At 45.6% G+C, this 20,656-nt stretch overlaps 1 pseudogene; it reads right to left on the bottom strand.

Moving 5' to 3' along the window:
• Positions 1-18,171: 18,171 nt before the first annotated feature.
• Positions 18,172-19,110, bottom strand: LOC148149588 (uncharacterized; annotated as a pseudogene).
• Between the last annotated feature and the right edge of the window lie 1,546 nt (positions 19,111-20,656).

The raw sequence follows: 20,656 nt of genomic DNA, 5'->3' as shown, positions 1-20,656 counted from the left end.
TTAATCTACTATCTGAAGTTCCATCCCTCATGCCTGTCTCTTGCACCCCTCAAAATTCCCCCATGTCTTTCCTTCCTGCACTGCCCAAAATCTCCATTCTCTGGCAGGACGATTCTAGTATAGGTCCAATAACTAGTAGGCCTCACAATCTCGCTAGCTGCTGACCAGAAACTTTAAAAAAACAACTTAGATCGCCTTGTTCAATGACTAGGAGAAAGTGAGGACTGCAGATGCTGGAGGTCAGTCGAAAAGCTTGGCACTGGAAAAGCACAGCAGGTCAGACAGCATCCGAGAAGCAGGATAATTGACATTTTGGGCATAAGCCCTTAATTAGGAATTCCTGGTGCTGCCTGATCTGCTCTGCTTTTCCAGTGCCACACTTTTCAACTCTCCTTGTTCAATGCAGATTCAGAGCTACCTGCAATTCCAGGTTTCTCAGCCACTGTGACCATATTCCCATTCACCCCCCTTAACCTTTCTCCACTGCCAAGCAAGTAGGGGGACTGACATGTTTTGGAACCTGTGAGGAAACAGGAAGTGCCTCGATTTAATGACTGTTAAATTAGAATTGGTTAACTAGAGGTCAGTGAAGGGATGTCTTGCAAATGACGAACAAAAGTGCTCAATTAGATATTAAGCTTGAGAGTGATATTAATCTATTTGTTCATTTCTGGTTTAGTTGGAGATCTTCAGTGAAATTCTTCACATGCATTAGTCCCATGAGGTCAGGCTTTTATTCCACTATATTAGACTTGACAGCAGTACAATTCAGACTCAATGAATATTACATACTAATTAACAAATAATGCTCAATGTAATATCTAGGTCTGTGGAGAAATGTTCATCACTTAACTAGCAGTGTCTATGAACTGAAGAGACAAACAGTTGTTGAATCTGGGAGACACGAGAACTTGATTCACCTTGTTATAGGATCCAACAGGGATGCCTGAGACTAACTGGAACCACAAAGCATGCAGTGGTGATAGTTAATTTTATGGGGAACATTATTGCTAGACTATTCATCTAGAAACTCAGGTAATGTTCTGAGGACCCAGGCTCGAATTCTGCCATGTAAGATGGTGGAATTTCAATTCAATGAAAAGGCTGGAATTAAGAGTCTAATGATGACCATGAAACTATTCCAAATTGTTAGGAAAATCCCATCTACTTCACTAACGTTCTTTTGGGAAGGAAATTGCTGTCCTTACCTCATTTGAGCTACATGTGACTCAAGACCCTCAGTAATAAGGTTGACTATTAACTGCCATAGGGTTGTAAAGTAATACAGCATGGAAACAGACACTTCGGTCCATCTCGTCCATGCCAACCATTATCCTAAACTAAACTAGTCCCACCTGCCTGCACTTGGCCCATATCCCTCCAAGCATTTCCTAATTATGTATTTATCTAAATGTCTTTTAAATGTTTTAACTGTACTCGTACCAATCACTTTCTCTGGAAATTTATTCCACATACAGACTACTCCCTGTGTAAAAAAATTGCCCCTCATCTATTGTTTAAGTCTTTCTCCTCTCAAATTAAAAAAGGCTCCCGGACTTGAAATTTCCCACCATAGGGAAACTCAACACCTGCCATTCACCTTATCTGTGCCCAGCATGATTTTATAAACTTCTATTAAGTCTCCTCAACATCCTATATTCCAGTGAAAAAAAAACTCATTCTATCTATTTTCTCATGTCTCAAATCCCCCATTCACGGCAACATCCTGGAAAATCTCTCCTGAACTCTTTCCAGTTTAATAATTAGTAATTGCTTTGTGAGCAATTAGTGATGCACAATAAATGCTGCCTCTCGCAGCGTGCTGTGGAGGGGGTCGTTATGGCCGATTGTCTGCTCCTCTTCCGTGGTTATGTCTGTGCCTGAGTGCCTCTGGAGAAAGACCACATGGTTTTCAGGGAGAGGTGGGCACTGCAGCAAGTGGAGTTTTTATTCCCTCCTCCAACTCTATTTTGATTTAATCCCTGACCTTCCCTTTAATTGTTTTGATCACGCAGCATTGCCCTTTGATGAGAAGGGCACTGCTTGTCACTGGCCACTCTGGTATTTCCTTTCTTCCTGGTGGTGGAAAATGAATAAAGCTTAATATATCTGTTGTCTTTCATTCTGCCTCACAACTGCACACACACACACACCATGGGTACTGGGGAAAATATAAGCACTACTGCTGTTAGGCGGTAGTGTGGGGGAAAATTAAAGAAAGTACAACCAGGAGGTTTAGAGTTTTCTCGGAAAAAGAAAAAATATATATAACCGGAAGATTTAGAATCCCCTCAGTTTAGGGGACTGACTTTGTGCTGGCTGGGCCACAGTCAGTGTGTTCCTGCTGCCCTGGCCAGCAACATCCACATCTGATGAGTGAATAAAGGAAAGGAGGAATGAACAAGAAATGCTTTTCATTATTTTGAAAAGCAAAGGGAATTTGTGAATTGCAATAAAAGGACAAACCCCTTAAATGTCCAGGGTGTAGTCAATCAATATTTCAGGTTTGATTACAGTACCATTACATCGGCAGCTTGGGCTTAAGCCCTTCCGTCGATTCTCCTGCTCCTCGGATGTTGCCTGATCTGCTGTGCTTTTCCAGCACCACACTTGAATCTGATCGCCAACATCTGCAATCCTCACTTTCACCTTGCATTAAAGCCAGGCTAATGAACAAGGTTTTGAAACTGGGTCCAAGATGTACATATGAATTTGTTAAGGGCAGGGAAGGATGCTTGAAGATAGTCTTGGCTTTCCCACCAACAAATACTTGTTATTAACGGAAACCAGATAAATATTGCTGCTACAAGTGCAGGTCAGAGGCTAGGAATACTGCAGCCACTAATTCACCTGCCAACTCCCCAAATCCTATCCACCTTCTAAAGACAAAAGAATATACTCCTTTTGGCTGGATAAGTGCAACCCTAACAATGCTCAAAAAGTTTGACACCATCCAGGACAAAGCAATCGCTTGATTAGCACCACGTCTACAAACATTCACTCCCTCCACCAACGATGCTCAGTTGCAGCAATATGTACCACCAACAAGATGCACTACAGAAATCCACCAAAACTCAGACTACATCTTCCAAACCTACAACCACTTCCAGGAGAAAGTGAGACTGCAGATGCTGGAGATCAGAGTCGAGAGTGTGGTGCTGGAAAAGCACAGCAGGTCAGGCAGCATCCAAGGAGCCGGAGATTCAATGTTTCAGGCATTCCTGATGAAGGGCTTATGCCTGCAACGTCGATTTCCCCTGCTCCTTAGATGCTGCCTGACCTGCTGTGCTTTTCCAGCACCACACTCTCAATTACAACCCTTCCATCTGGAAGGACAAAGACATCAGTTACATGGGAACACCACCACTACCTGCAAGTTTCCCTCCAAGCTGCTCAATGTCCTGAAATGGAAATTTATTGATTTTCCTTCAGTGTCACTGGATCAAAATCCTAGAATTCCTTCCCTAATGGCATTGTGGATCAACCTACAGCATATGGAATGTGGCAATTTAAGAAGGCAGCTCACGACCACCTTATAAAAAGCATGGTTGGACTATAAATGCTGGCCTTGGTCAGTGATGTCTGTATCATGTGAATGAATAAAAACTGGCCTTGATGCCAAAAGCATTCATTCTTACCTCACCTCTGGAATTCAGTTCTTTTGTCCATGACTGTATTGAGGTCAACAATTGAATGGCCTTGGCAGAACCCAAACTGGGCTTCCATATCAGAGTTATTCATAGAATCATTGAAATCCTACAGTGCAGATAGAGGTAATTTGGCCCATCGGGTCTGCATCGACCCTACGAAGAACATCCCACCCTATCCTCGTAACCACACATTTACCATAGATAATCCACCCAGCTGCAATTTAGCAAGGCTAATCTTCCTAACCTGCGCATCTTTGGACTGTGGGAGGAAACCAGAGCATGCAGAGGAAACCCATGCAGCCACAAGGAGAATATGCGTTCTCCACACAGATACTCACCCGATTGTGGAATCGAACCTGGGTTCCTAGCGCTGTGAGGCAGCATCATTGATGACACTTTCCATCACTTTACTAATGATTGAGAGTAGACTAATGGGGCAGTAATTTTACAAGTGGGATTTGTCTGTCATTTTATGCACAGGACAAACCTGGTCAATGTTCCACATTGCCAGATATATGCCAGCTTTGCAGCTGCACTGGAACGGCTTGGCTAAGGGAGTGGTAGGTTCTAGAGCAATTGTCCTTAGTACCATTCATGTGATATTGCCAAGGCCCTTAACCTTTGCAATATCCAGTACCTCCAGACATTTGTTAGCAATGCTGCCTTACTGCGCCAGGCACCTGGGTTCAATTCCCACCTCGGGCAACTGTCTGTGTGGAGATTGCACATTCTCCCTGTGTCTGTGTGGGTTTCCTCTGGGTGCTCCGGTTTCCTCCCACAGTCCAAAGATGTGCAAGTCAGGTGAATTGGCTATGCTAAACTGCCCATAGTGTTAGGTGCAGGGGTAAATGTGGGGGAATTGGTCTGGGTGGGTTGTTCTTTGGAGGGTCGGTGTGGACTTGTTGGGCCGAAGGGCCTGTTTCCACACTGTAGCTGATCTAATCTAAAAAAAAAGAAACTGGCTGAAGGCTCATCTGAGGTGTTGTGAACCTCTGGAGGTGTCTGAGATGGGTCATTCGCTCAGCACGTCTGGTTGAACATTGTTGCAAATGCTTCAATCTTGTATCTTTCATTGAAGTGTTGGGCTCTACCATCAATGTGAATGTGGGTATTTGTGAAGCTCCTCCTATAGTGAATTATTTTATTGTCCACCACCATTCACAAATGGATGTGGCAGGACTGCAGAGCTTAAGTTGAATCCATGGGTTGTAGAATTGCTTACCTCAGTCTGTCACTTGCTGCTTATGCTGTTTGGCACATTAGTCTTGTATTGCAGATCCACCTAAATTTTAGATAGGCCTGGTGCTGCTCCTGGCATTCCTTCCTGCACTCTTCATTGACATTAATGGTAGAGTGAGGAATATGCTGGGCCATGAAGTTGCAGAAATATGTTGGAGTATGATTCTACTACTGTTGATGGCCCACAGTGTCTCTTGGCTGTTGGGCCTTGAGTTGCTCAATCCAGTTGTAATCTATCCCATTCAGCAGGGCTGAGTTTGACATTGTTGTTTCCAGTGCTTAAGTCGATGCTAAGTAGTCTGTCCAATTAAATTCCTTTTTAGTGATTTGGTACAACAGAATAACCTTTTGGCCATTTTAGAGGCCAGTTAAGAATTAACCATATTGCTGTGGGTCTGGAGTCACATGTAGACTATACCAGGTAAGGATAACAGTATCCTTCCTCAAAGGGCATTTGTGATCCAGAAAGGTTTTTATAACACTCATCACTAGATTCATGGTCATCATTAAACTTTGAATTCAGACTTTTTTTCTTGTGAATTCAAATTCCACCATCTGCTTTGATGGGATTCAAACTCAGATCCCGAGAGCATTATATGGCATGTTGTCCGGTGATAATAACATTGTGCCTTCACTTCCCCAAAAGCATCTCCAATTTGAGTAGCTGCCTGGACAGTAGTAACCTTCAGATATGTTCTGAGAATGAGAATAAAGTTTGTGTGGCCTTCAGCAATCTAAGTTCTAGTAGGAATTATGTGGTGCATTTCTATTCCTTTAACTACACATTGCAGTATTTTAAAAATTACTTTTCAATACTCCAGAAAAAGTATTTTGAAGTACTGCAATTCAGGCTGCATTTCTATTTCATAGAATAGCACAGCATGGGAACAGGCTCTTTGGCACACCATGCTGGTGCTAGCCATGATACCATTCTAAATTAACATGGTACACATCTCTCTATGCCCTGCCTGTTCATTGAATCATGGAACTTTTCATACAGAAGGAGGCCATTCGACCCACTGTGTCTGTACTGGCTCTCAAAAGAGCTATCCAGCTAGACCCACACTCCACCCTATTTTCATATCCCTCTAACTTCGTCATTTTCGGATATATACCAGCTCTCTTTTGAAACAAACTCACCTCCACCACTCTCACAGACAGTGCTTTCCAGATCCTAACAACTGTCTAAGTAAAGAAGATTCTCCTCATCTCACTTCTAGCTCTCTCACTGACAGTCTTGAAATTTTACCCCTAGGTACTGACACACCTGCTAGCATAGAGTCATGGAAATGTACAGCATGGAAACAGACCCTTCGATCCAACGTATCCATGTCAACCTGATATCCCAACCCAATCTAGTCCCACCTGCCAGCACATGACCCATATCCCTCCAAACCCTTCCTATTCATATACCCATCCAAATGCCTCTTAATTGTTGCAATTGTACCAGCCTCCTCCACCACTTCCTCTGACAGCTTATTCCATACATGTACCACCCAGAATATCCTTCTTTACCCTCTCAAAATTGTTTATAAACTTGAATATCTAAATAAAGTCACCCCTTAATCTTTTCTGCTCCAATGAGAATAAGCCCAATTTCTCTAAACTGTCCTTGTATCTAAAATCCTTCATTCCTGCTCGCATTCTAGTAAATCTCCTTTGAATTCTCTCCAGGGGTTTAACATCCTTCCTGAAATAAGTTGCCCAGAACTGAACACAATACTCCAAATGTGGCCTGACCAATGATTTGTAGAGGTACAACATCACTTCCTTGCTTTTATATTCTATGCCTCTATTTATAAACCCAAGAATCTTATAACCTTGTTAACAACTGTTCGACTCATTTGGCCACCTTCAGAGAATTATGCACCTGAACCCCAAAGTCCCACTGCTCCTATACTCCCTTCAAAGTTGTACCATTGGGCCTGTAAGGTCTCTCCATGTTTCCTCTACCAAAATATATTCCCTCACATTTCATTTGCCAGGTGCCTGCCAACTTGTCAATGTCCCTTTGTCAGCATCATCCTCACATTTCCATATCTAAGTGTCATCTGTAAATTTAGAGATTTTGCCCTTACTGCCCCATCTCCAAATCATTTAACGTAAATCAGAAAAAGCAAGGGTGCCTACAGCAATTCCTGGAGAATACCACTTTCAATTCATCTCTAATCTGAGAAATACTCATCTACATCTACTTCCTGTTCCCTATCTTTTAGTCATCTTCTAATCCATGCTGCCAAGGACCTGTCAGTCCCAAGCATTTCGAATTTGCGAATCAAACTGTAATGTGTCACTGTTTCAAAAGCTTTCTAAAAGTATAAATGTACAGCACCCAAAACACTCTTCTCATCCACTGCTTGTGACATCTCTTCAAAAACTCAAGTAAGTTTGTTAAAGATCATATAACACTAGGTTATAGTCCACAGTGTGGCATAATATATTGTTTCAGTTGTATGATAGTGTAATGTTTTGCTATAAATTCTGTGTCTTATGGCCCTGCTCCACAGCTACCTGATGAAGGTGCTGTGCTCCGAAAGCTAGTGCTTCCAAATAAACCTGTTGGATTATAACCTGGTGTTGTGTGATTTTTAACTTTGTCCCCACCCCAGTCCAATACCGGCATCTCCAACATGGCTAAATTTGTTAGACATGACCTGCCCTTGACAAAGCCATGTTGATTGTCTCATATTAACTTATTTTTCTCCAAGTGTGTATTTACTTCATCCCATATTATGGCTTCCATCAGTTTTCCTGCTATTGATGTCAAGCTGATAGGTTTGCAGTTACCCTTTTCCCTTTCATAAACAATGATGTCACATTTGCAATTCTCCAGCACCTCCAGAACTAAACCTATGTTCAGGGAGATCTGGAAAATTTCTGTGAGCGGCTCTGCAATTTACTCCCTTAACTCTCTCAGCAATCTAGGATGCATCCCATTTGGACCTGGTGACTTTTCTACCTGGAGTGCTGCCAGCCCTTGTAGCATCTCTTTGTTATCGGTCATTATACTGTTCAGTTGCTCAGCACACACATTTATGTGTCTCTCTAAATGCCTCTTAAACTTTGTTATCGTATCTGCTTCAATCACTTCCCCTGGCAGCGCGTTCCAGCGTTCCTCTGTATAAAATCTTAGCTCGCAGGTCTCCTTTAAGCTTTCCCCCCTCACCTTAAATCTATGCCTACTGGTATTTGACATTTCCACACTGGGAAAAATACATTGACTATCCACCCTAACCATGCCTCTCATAATTTTATACACCTCCATCAGGTGAGGACCAGGGGATTCTGTCCTTGTTGCATTTGGAAGGGTGGGGTTCAAGGGGAGAGGCACGGGAAGTGGAGGAGATGCGCTGGAGGCCACCTCACCAACCTCCGGATACATTTCATTATCCTCTGCCGTTTCCGCCACCTATAAACAGGTCCTACCACCAGGGATATATTTCCCTTCCCACCTCTACCTATGTTCCGAAGAGGCCATTCCCTCCATGACTCCCTCGTTAGGTCCACACTGCCCACCAACCCACCCTCTATGCCCAGCAACTTCCCCTTCCACCACAAAAGGTGCAAAATCTGTGCCCATGTCACCCCCCCTTACCTCCATTCAAGGCCCCAAAGGATCCTTTCACATCCAACAGAGATTTACCTGTATCTCCACACACATCACCTACTCTGACCGTTGTTCCTGATGTGGTCTCCTCTACATTGGGGAGACCGGACGGCAACTTGGGGAACATTTCAGAGAACACCTCTGAGATACACGCACTAAACAACCCCAACGCTCTGTGACCAAACACTTTAACTCCCCCTCCCATTTCGCCAAGTACATGCAAGCACTGGGCCTCCTCCACCGCCAAACCCTAACCACCCAACGCCTGGAGGAAGAACATCTCATCTTCCGCCTTGGGACTCTCCCAACCACCTTATCCCAGATCCAACCTTCCAACTTGGCATTACCCTCTTTACCTGTCCTACCTGCCCATCTTCCTTCCCATCCATCTGCTCCACCCTCCTCTCTGACCTATCACCTTCACCATCACCTTCATCTACCTGGTTCCTGCCCAGAAAAGGGATTAAGCCAAAATCGTTTTCTATCCACTGGAATGTCAAAAACTCTATAAGATGCATATTGTGATACAACATATGGTGAGGAGGATCTTAAGTTTGTGCATTAATGTAAAGCCAATAATAATAAGCTAATAGCTGGTTTTACATCTCTGTTAATCCTTATTCACATTGTCTTCAGTACAGGAATGCGTAACAGACTCATCTACCCATTTTATATTATCACAGAAAGTCATAGAATCTCTACAGTATGGAAGCAGGCCATTCTGCACATTGAGTCCACACCGACCCTCTGGAAAGCAACCCTCCCAGATACTCCCACCGAGCACCATACATTTCCACCTAATCTACACATCTATGGACACTATAGCTTGGCTAGTCCATTTACCCTGAAAATCTATGGACTATGGGAGGAAATCAGAGTATCTGGAGGAAAGCCTAACAGGCATGGGAGAATATCCAAACTTCACATAGTCAGCCACCTAAGACTGGAATTCAACTCAGGTCCCTGGAGCTATGAGGGGAACAGTGCAAACCACTGAGCCAACACGCCTCTGCAACACAGTGCAGTTGCTAAGAATATGGTTGCCATGCATGCATATTATTTTATATTACTCCTTTATATTCTGTTCTGAGCTGTCATTTAGAGTGTCAGCCTATTGAGGCAACCTGTCCAAATAGTAGTGGAACTGCAAAGATTTTACTGATTCTACAGATAGGACTGCTATTGCAACTAATTGAACATATTAATTCTTTAGTTATATGACAAGTCAGTACCAACACAGTTACTGTGCTGTTCTAATAATTGCAGTTTGCTCTCACAGCATATGGCCAGACTGATGCGATACTCTGACATTTGCATTAAGAATCTAGATATATTGGTTTTCAAGCTTAAAGCAGTATTTTGTTCTCTAGCTATATATATCCACTATTTTGCATGATTATTAGTCATGCCAGGACACCTCACAGTGGCAGTATATCACAAGAAGAGGTTCAATTCATCTGATTCCATTAAAGAAGTGAGCACTCAAGTGCTCATCATTTTGGTGCAACGTTTACAGCAGGCAGGTCCAATTCTAAAGCAGCACAAAAGAATTGTAGGGTAGTGCAGGAATCCTTTGTTCCATTATGTTACATTGTTCTCCAAGGTGGAACAGCAAAACAGATTCCTGTCAAAAGTAAACAATGGCTTTGATTGACCTAATTGCTCAGAGGTTAAACCACCAACCTAGAGTTTCTGATTAGATGTATGCTTAACTGGCAGCTACAGTGGTAATGACAAAAAGCAGAAAATGTTTTTCCCAATATTCTATTACTCATTCTTGGTAAAAGTGAGTCATTCACAAAATTAACATATATTGCTCATACAAAGTTTCCCAAGATATGTGTTAGTGAATTCCCATTGCAGTGTTTGTTTTATTGACTTGTGTGACATGGGACATGTGCATCGCTGACTGGGCTCGCATTTATTGTTGCCCTGGAGAAGGTGGTGGTGAGCTGCTTGAACTGCTGCAGTCCATGTGCTATAGATAGACCCACAATCCCATTAGGGAGGGAATTACAGGATTTTGACCAAGTAATACTGAGGGAATGTCAATATAAATCTCGCTAATGTGGCTCAGTTGATGACATTAGCAGGTAACCCGCTACTACAGCCACATTGGCTTCCTCAGTACCTGCCTCCGTAATCAACTCATCCCACACGGACTCCGGACCACCTTTAAACCAGCAGAGTTCGGACCCCAACAGGACATACAGTACAGACTACAGATTCAAAAACACCAGCAACAGTTCTCCTTCAAGATCCTCCGCTCCATGCTCGCAGCAATGCGCCGGCACCTAACCTCTCTACAGTCATCCCTGCCTCAGCTGAGGGCCACACTCTCTCAGAATTGCAAAGGATCCACTCTGTACTACATCCTCAGGAGAATCCATACTCTCAACAAACAGTATTTCAATTCCATCTCAAACATCAAAAACTGTAAGTACAACAAACTTTTATCTACCCACATCCATAACCAGAGCTCCTCAAACATTCCAGAAGATTCCCCTGGCCTCGGAAACACCATTAGCCATGCAGCTGATGCAGCTACCACCCCCACGCTGATTGATGATGTCACTTCTGCCCCCATCATGGCCACTCCCACAGCCACTTCCGCCCCTCACATCATCGCCGATGCCACACGCTCGGTGACTTCCGCCACCCCTACTGCCGTGTCTGCCACCAGTTCCGCCCCCACCAGCGCCACTCACCTGCATTCTGCTGACATGCCCCCCACAGACCCCACTGTCACTATCCCCACCCCCCAGAACCCCGAGGGGAACACTACCACTGCTCATGACTCTACCCCCATTCCCCCACCATCACACCCACTCCAGGTACTGGCTCCAACCCCACTCCCAGCTCCACATCCACACCCACACCAGCTCCCAGCCCTGCCGAGTTTTCACCATCCCTCCAGACCTCCCCCTCACTGAGGACGAACGATCAGTCCTCAGCAAAGGACTCACCTTCGTCCCCCTCCGTCCACGCATCAATGGATTTAATACATGCCGTGACATCGAACAATCCTTCTGTTGCCTCCGCCTCCGAGCTTACTTTCACAATCAGGACTCCCGCCCATCTTCCGAGGACCCCTTCGCCCACCTCCAACACACTGCATCCACCTGGACACCCCGCGCTGGCCTAATACCTGCCCTCGACCTCTTCATTTCCAACTGCCACCAGGACATTAACCGCCTCAACCTGTCGACCCCCCTCCCCCACTCCAACCTCTCACCCTCACAACGCGCAGCCCTCCAATCCCTCTGCTCCAATCCTGACCTCACCATCAAGCCAGCGGATAAAGGGGGCGCAGTGGTAGTCTGGCGCACTGACCTCTACATCGCTGAGCCAAACGCCAACTCGAGGACACCTCTTCCTACTGCCCCCTTGACCATGATCCCACCCCCCATCACCAAACCATCATCTCCCAGACCATATAGAACCTCATCACCTCAGGAGATCTCCCATCCACAGCTTCCAACCTCATAGTCCGGGAACCCCGCACTGCCCGGTTCTACCTCCTTCCAAAGATCCACAAGTCTGACCACCCTGGCCGACCCATTGTCTCAGCATGCTCCTGCCCCACTGAACTCATCTCTACCTACCTCGACACTGTCCTATCCCCCCTAGTTCGGAAACTCCCCACATACGTTCGAGACACCAACCATGCCCTCTACCTCCTCCAAGACTTCCGTTTCCCCGGCCCCCAATGCCTCATCTTCACAATGGATATCCAATCCCTCTACACCTCCATCCGCCATGACCAGGGCCTCCAAGCCCTCGGTTTTTTCCTCTCCAGACGTTCCCATCAGTACCCTTCCACCGACACTCTCATTCGTTTGGCCGAACTGGTCCTCACCCTTAACAATTTCTCCTTTGAATCCTCCCACTTCCTCCAGACCAAAGGGGTAGCCATGGGCCCCAGCTATGCCTGTCTCTTTGTTGGCTACGTAGAGCAGTTGATCTTCCGTAATTACACAGGCACCACTCCCCACCTCTTCCTCCGCTATATTGATGACTGCATTAGCGCCACCTCGTGCTCCCGCGAGGAGGTTGAGCAATTCATCAACTTCACCAACACATTCCACCCTGACCTTAAATTTACCTGGACCATCTCTGACACCTCCCTCCCCTTCCTGGACCTCTCCATCTCCATCAGTGACGACCGATTTGACACTGACATTTTCTACAAACCCACCGACTCCCACAGCTACCTGGATTACACCTCTTCCCACCCTATCTCTTGCAAAAATGCCATCCCGTATTCCCAATTCCTCCGCCTCCACCGTATCTGCTCCCAGGAGGACCAGTTCCACCATAGAACACACCAGATGGCCTCCTTCTTTAGAGACCGCAATTTCCCTTCCCATGTGGTTAAAGATGCCCTCCAATGCATCTCGTCCACATCCCGCACCTCTGCCCTCAGACCCAACCCCTCCAACTGCAACAAGGACAGAACGCCCCTGGTGCTCACCTTCCACCCTACCAACCTTCGCATAAACCAAATCATCCGCCGACATTTCCGCCACCTCTAAACAGACCCCACCACCAGGGATATATTTCCCTCCCCACCCCTCTCCGCCTTCCACAAAGACCGTTCCCTCCGTGACTACCTGGTCTGGTCCACGCCCCCCTACGGCCCACCCTCCCATCCTGGCACTTTCCCCTGCCACCGCAGGAACTGTAAAACCTGTGCCCACACCTCCTCCCTCACCTCCATCCAAGGCCCTAAACGAGCCTTCCACATCCATCAAAGTTTTACCTGCACATCCACTAATATCATTTATTGTATCCGTTGCCCCCGATGCGGTCTCCTCTACATCGGGGAGACTGGGCGCCTCCTAGCAGAGCGCTTTAGGGAACATCTCCGGGACACCCACACCAATCAACCAAACCGCCCCGTGGCCCAACATTTCAACTCCCCCTCCCACTCTGCCGAGAACATGGAGGTCCTGGGCCTCCTCCACCGCCGCTCCCTCACCACCAGACGCATGGAAGAAGAACGCCTCATCTTCCGCCTCGGAACACTTCAACCCCAGGGCATCAATATGGACTTCAACAGCTTCCTCATTTCCCCTTCCCCCACCTCATCCTAGTTTCTAACCTCCAGCTCAACACTGTCCCCTTGTCTTGTCCGGACTTGTCCGACCTGCCCAGCTCCTTTTCCACCTATCCACTCCACCCTCTCCTCCCTGATCTATCACCTTCATCTCCTCCCCCACTGACCTATTGTACTCTATGCTACTCTATCCCCACCCCCACCCTCCTCTAGCTTATCTCTCCACGCTTCAGGCTCTCTGCCTTTATTCCTGATGAAGGGTTTTTGCCCGAAATGTCGATTTGGCCTGTCCTCGGATGCTGCCTGAATTGCTGTGCTCTTCCAGCACCACTAATCCAGAATCTGGTTTCCAGCATCTGCAGTCATTGTTTTTACCTACATTAGCAGGTAAGGCATCCCACGCCCTTACCACTCTCTGCGTAAATATTCTGCCTCTGACATCTATCTTAAATCTATCACCCCTCAATTTGTAGTTATGTACAAGCTTGTACAAGCTGACGTCATCACCTTAGGAAAAGGTCTTTCACTGTCTACCCTATATAATCCTCTGATCATCTTGTATGTCTCTATCAAATCCCCCCTTAGCCTTCTTCTTTCCAATGAGAACAGACCCAAGTTTCCTCAAGACCTTCCCTCCAGACCAGGCAACATCCTGGTAAATCTCCTCTGCACCTTTTCCAATGCTTCCACATCCTTCCTGTAATGGGGCGACCAGAACTGTACACAATATTCCAAGTGTGGCCACGCCAGCGTTTTGTATAGTTGCAGCATGATATTGCGGTTCCGGAACTTAATCCCTCTACCAATGAAACCTAACACACCGTATGGTGGCAACTTTCAGGGATCTATGCACATGGACTCCAAGATCCCTCTGCACATCCACACTACCAAGAATCTTTCCATTGACTCAGTACTCTGCCTTCCTGTTATTCTTCCCAAAGTGCATCAACTCACATTTAGCTGCATTGAACTCCATTTGCCACATCTCAGCCCAATTCTGCAGTTTATCCAAGTCCCCCTGCAACCTGTAACATTTTTCCAAACTGTCCACTACTCCACTAACTTTAGTGTCATCTGCAAATTTACTACTCCATCCACCTATGCCTGCGTCTAACTCATTTATAAAAATAACAAACAGCAGTGGTCCCAAAACAGATCCTTGTGGCACACCACTAGTAACTGGACTCCAGACTGAATATTTTCCATCAACCACACTTGCTGCCTTCTTTCAGAAAGCCAGTTTCTAATCCAAACTGCTAAATCACCCTCAATTCCATGCCTAAACATTTTCTCCATCAGCCTACCATGTGGAACCTTATCAAAGGCTTTATTGAAGTACATGTATACCACGTCAACTACACTACCCTCATCTACATGCTTGGTCACCTTCTCAAAAAACTCAATGAGGTTTGTGAGACATGACCTGCCCTTGACGAAACCATGTTGACTATCTGAAATCAAATTGTTGCTTGCTAGATGATTATAAATCTTATCTCTTATAATCCTTTCCAAAACCCTTCCGACAACAGAAGTAAGGCACAACACTTGCAATCCTCCAGTCCTCAGGTAATAAACCTGGAGACAATGGCGACTCAAATATCAAAGCCAAAGGCTCTGCTACCTCCTCCCCAGCTTCCCAGAGAATCCTGGGATAAATCCCATCCGGCCCAGGGGACTTGTCTACTTTCAATCCTTCTAGAATTGATAACACCTGTGCGTAACTAGCTTCGATCCTTTCTAGTCTAATATCTTGTACCTCATTCTTCTCCTCTACAATATTCTCCTTTTCCTGAGTGAACACCGATGAGAAATGTTCATTTAGCACCTCTTCGATCTCTACAGGGTCCACACTCAACTTCCCACTTCTATCTTTGACTGGCCCTATTCCTACCCGAATCGTCCTTTTATTCCTCACATACCTATAGAAAGCTTTAGGGTTCTCCTTTATTCTATTTGCTAAAGACTGCTCGTGTCCTCTCTTTGTTCTTCTTAACTCTCTCTTTAAATCCTTCATAGCTGATCTGTAACTCTCCATCGCCTCATCTGTATCATCTTGCCTCATTAACACATAAGCCTCCTTCTTCTTCTTAACAAGAGATGTAATTTCTGTAGTAAACCACGGTTCCCTTACCTTATGACTTCCTCCCTGCCTGACAGGGACATAACTATCAAGGACACGCGATATCTGTTCCTTAAACCAGCTCCACATTTCCATTGTCTGCATCCCCTGCATTTTACTACCCATTCTATACTTCCTAATTCTTGCCTAATCGCGTTATAATTGCCCTTGCCCCATCGATAATGGCATGTACCTATCCCTTTCCATCGCTAAACTAAACTAAACGTAACTGAATTATGGTCACTCTCTCCAAAGTGCTCATATACAACTACATCAAACACCTGGCCTGGTTCATTCCCAAGCACCAGATCCAGTGTGGCCTCCCCTATTGTCGGCCATTCGACAGACTGTGTCAGAAAACCCTCCTGCACACATTGGACAAAAACTGATCCATCCGACGTACTAGAGCTATAACATTTCCAGTCAATGCTGGGGAAGTTAAAGACCCCATAATGACCACCCTGTTCCTTTCACTCCTACTCCGAATAATTTTGCTAATCCTCTCTTTCACCTCCCTGGAACTCTGTGGAGGCCTATAAAAAGCTCCAAGCAGTGTGACCTCTCCTCTCCTGTTTATAACCTCAGCCCACACTACCTCAGTAGACGAGTCCTCATCAAAATGTTTTTCAGCCACCATTATACTACCTTTGACTAACAAGGCCACGTCTCCCCCTCTTTTACCGCCTTGCCTGTTTTTAATGAAAGATCTAAACCCTGGAACCTGCAACATCCATTCCTCACCCTGTTCACAACATCGAAGTCCCAGATACCTATCCATGCTGCAAGCTCACCTACCTTATTTCAGATACTTCTGGCGTTGAAGTTGACATACTTCAAACCAGTTTGCTGTCTGCCAGCACATTCCTGTGACCCTGAAATCCTGTCCCTGTCCTTCCTATTCTCATCCTCCTGTGCATTGCAACTACACCTCCGGTTCTCATTCCCCTGCTGAGCTAGTTTAAACCCAACCGAATAACACCAGCAAATTTCCCACCCAGGATATTAGTACCCCTCTGGTTCAAGTGAAGACCATCCTGTTTGCACAAGTCCCACCTTCCCCAGAATGAGCCCCAAAAACCTGAAACCCTCCCTCCTGCACCATCCCTGCAGCCACGTGTTCAGCTGATATCTATCTCTATTCCATGCCTCGCTATCATGTGGCATGGATAACAAACCAGATATAACAACTCTGTTTGTTCTAGCTCTCAGCTTCCACCCTAGCTCCCTGAAATCCTGCCTTACATCCCTATCCCTCTTTCAACCTATGTTGTTGGTACCGACATGGACAACAACTTGAGGCTAGTCACCCTCTCCCTTCAGGACCCCAAAGATATGATCCAAGACATCACGGACCCTGGCACATGGGAGGCAACATACCAACCGCGAGTCTCGTTCATTCCCAACAAACCTTCTATCTGAGCCTCTAACTATTGAGTCCCCAGTGACTAACACTCTCCTCCTTTCCCTCCTTTTCTGTGCAACAGGGACAGGCTCTGTGCCAGAGACCTGGGCCCCACTGCTTGCCCCTGGTACGTCGTCCCCCTCAACAGTATCCAAAACGGTATACAAGTTTTTCAGGGGAACAGCCACAGGCGATCCCTCCACTGACTGTTTTTTCCCCCTTCGAACAGTCACCCAGCTTTCTTCTTGCCTAGGAGTGACAACTTCCCTGTAACTCCTATCTATCACAGCCTTTGCCTCCTGAATGATCCGAAGTTCATCCAGCTCCTGCCCCAGTTCCCTAACACGGTCTTGGAGGAGCGAGAGTTGGGTGCACTTCCTGTAGATGTACTTGGATGGGACATTAATAGTGTCCCTGACCTCAAACATCATGCAGGAGGAACATTGCTCTCCCTGCACTGCCATCCCTGCTAGTCCCCTAGTCACAAAGTGAAAAAGAAATGCTTACCTGATATGTCCCTGGTCTTTAAGGTTAGAGGATGTGGTTGGGTGGGACGCCCTACAAAGATAGGATCTCAGGTTGAGAATACACTGACTTATATAGCAGAGTGTTGCCCCTTCATCACCTGATAAAGGGGCAATGCTCCAAAAGCTTTGGTTTCAAATAAATCTGTTGGACTATAACCTGGTGCTATCTGACTTTGTCCACCTCAGTCCAACAACAGCACCTCCACATCATAGCTGAAGATGGTTGGTCCTAGGACACTACCCTGAGGAACACCTGCAGAGATGTCCTGGAGCTGAGATGACTGACGTACAACAACCACAACCATTTTCCTATTTGCGATGATTGACTCCAACAAGGGAGAGACTTCCCTCTAATCCCCTTTTTTTTATTTCAAAAATATACTTTACTCATAAAATTATTTGGATCTCTTTACAATTGGTCATGCCATTACATTGTTTTACATACAGACATCGAAATTTATTTTTCCTGTATACAAGTGTGTACATTTACTATCCTGCTCTTCTGCTGAGGCGTCAGCGGAGACCAAATGACTGGGTGGGCCCCCTGTTCTTCTTAGGCAGGCAGATGTTACACGGTGGTCTTTCTCCACCACGCCTTGGCGGCAGCTGCCCCAAGCTTCAGCACGTCCCTCAACACGTAGTCCTGGACTTTGGAATGTGCCAGTCTGCAACACTCAGTCGGGGTCAACTCCTTCAGCTGGAAGATCAGCAGGTTTTGGACCACCCAAAGAGCTTCTTTCGCCGAGTTGATGATCCTCCAGGCACAGTTGATGTTTGTCTCGGTGTGCGTCCCAGGGAACAGACCGTAGAGCACGGACTCCCACGTCATGGCACTGGTCGGGACGAACCTCGACAAACACCACTGCATTCCTCTCCAGACTTCCTTTGCCTAGGCACATTCCAGAAGGAGGTGTGTGACAGTCTCGTCCCTCCCGCAGCCGCTTCAAGGGCAACGTGCGGTGCGGCAGAGAGTCCGGGGGTGCATAAAGGATCTCACAGGCAGAGCCCTTCTCACCATCAGCCAAACCATGTCTTGGTGCTTGTTGGAAAGTTCTGGCGATGAGGCATTCTGCCAAATGGCTTTGACAGTCTGCTCAGAGAACTGCTCGATAGGATCCGCCCTCTCCTTTTCCCGAAGGGTCTCGAGGACACTACATGCTGACCACTTGCTGATGGACTTGTGGTCAAAGGTGTTTTTCTTCATAAACTTCTCCACGAAGGACAGGTGATATGGAACAGTCCAACTACTTGGACCATTCCGCGGCGGCGAGGCCAGGCCCATCCTTTGCAACACCGCGGACAGGTAGAACCTCAGTACGTAGTGACACTTGGTGTTTGCGTACCAGAGATCCACGCACAGTTTGATGCAGCTACACACAAAGGTGGTCATCACAGTGAGGGTGGCATTGGGTGTGTTTTTTCCCCCGTTGTCCAGATCTTTTTCCATCGAGTCCCTTCGGACCCGATCCATCTTTGATCTCCATATAAAATGGAAGATGGCCCAGGTGACTGCAGCGGCACAGGTTCTGGGAATAGGCCAGACCTGTGCCATGTATAACAGCAATGACAGTGCCTCACACCTGATGACCAGGCCCTCTAATCCCCATTACAATAAATATTATAATATTCGTCTTGAATTAAATTATCTAATCAGACTGGACCCTGAATACTGTGAACAGTTTTGGTCCTCTTATATAAAGGCAGTCCAGGAAAGGCTCACCAGCTTGATCTCAGGCTTAGAGGGACTATCTTATGAGGAGATGATGAATGATTGGGCCTTTAGTCTTTGGAATTTAGAAGAATGAGAGGCAACCTTATTAAAACATATAAGATTCTTTCTGCATCTGACAGGGCAGATGCAGAAAGGAGAGTCTAGGAGACAACCAAGAGGTACCCCACTTCAGACAAAGATAAGGAGGAATTTCTTTACTTAGAGAGTAGTGAATTTGCAGAATTCTTTACCATATGGGGCTATAGAGGTTGGGTCATTAAATATATTCAAGGCTGGGTTAGACAGATTTTTACTCAGTAAAGGAATCAAGCATTATGGGATAAAGGCAGGAAAGTGGAATGGTGGGTTATCAGATCAACCATGATTTCATTGAATGGCAGAGCAGACTCAACAGGTTGAATGGCCTACTTCTGCTCCTACGTCTTATTTTCTTTTAAGAACAGAAAGGGTCAATGCGGATAATGCTGTCAATATTGTAAAACATGGATTTTCAGAAGGCATCTAATAGAATACCAACAAACTTCTGAGAAACGTTATAGGTCATGGTATAAAAGGAACAATAACAACATGGAGATCAAATTGGCTGACTGAAAGGAAATAGAGTAATTGTTGATGGGTATGTTTCAGGCTGGAAGAAGGTTTAAAGTAGAATTCTCCAGGAGTCTATATTGGGATTCTTGGGATTTGATTGGGATCTTATTGTGCAGAGCATAGTTTCAAAATTAATGGATGACACAAAATCTGGAAGCACTGTAAACTATGAGGAGGACAGTCTAGAACTTCAACAGAATATGGACAAGTTGACGGAGTGGACACAGAGATGACAGATAAAGTTCAATGCTGAGAGATTGGTGATGATGCAATCTTGAAGTATATGAGAGTTAATAGAAAGTAGAGAGTAGAAATCTTATGATCATGTAATAAATCCTTCGAACATAAAATTGTTACCAAACATTGTTGTCACAAAATGAGATTTATTGGTTTTTTTGATTTGTTATGACAACACCAATTTGTTAAAATCTGTAGCTGATCTCAGCTGAGCCAGCCATAAAGGTGCAACCATGAACCTCTAAGAGACCCCTTTCATCCATTTGTAAGTTTGTCAATAAAAAAAAGTCCTCCGCTCCATGAGTGCTAACTTTATATGTGACCACTGATGCTAGTTTTTGGAGGTCTGTGACAGATATTTTGGGAGCTGTCATGATACTTAAATAGCAGAGAACTCAGAGATTTCTGTCTCCTTGCAAGGTCTTTGGGCATACAAGGATAGCTGCTGGACGATAAGGGCTACCCCATACAAACATGGGTGATGATACCTTTA

The sequence above is a fragment of the Chiloscyllium plagiosum genome, unplaced genomic scaffold, assembly GCF_037043375.1.
Source record: "Chiloscyllium plagiosum isolate Xiang-an unplaced genomic scaffold, Cpla_swu_hap1 HiC_scaffold_7, whole genome shotgun sequence".
Classification (NCBI taxonomy): domain Eukaryota; kingdom Metazoa; phylum Chordata; class Chondrichthyes; order Orectolobiformes; family Hemiscylliidae; genus Chiloscyllium; species Chiloscyllium plagiosum.
The sequence above is the reverse complement of the archived record's forward strand: the minus strand, read 5'-3'. Positions and strand labels throughout refer to the sequence as shown.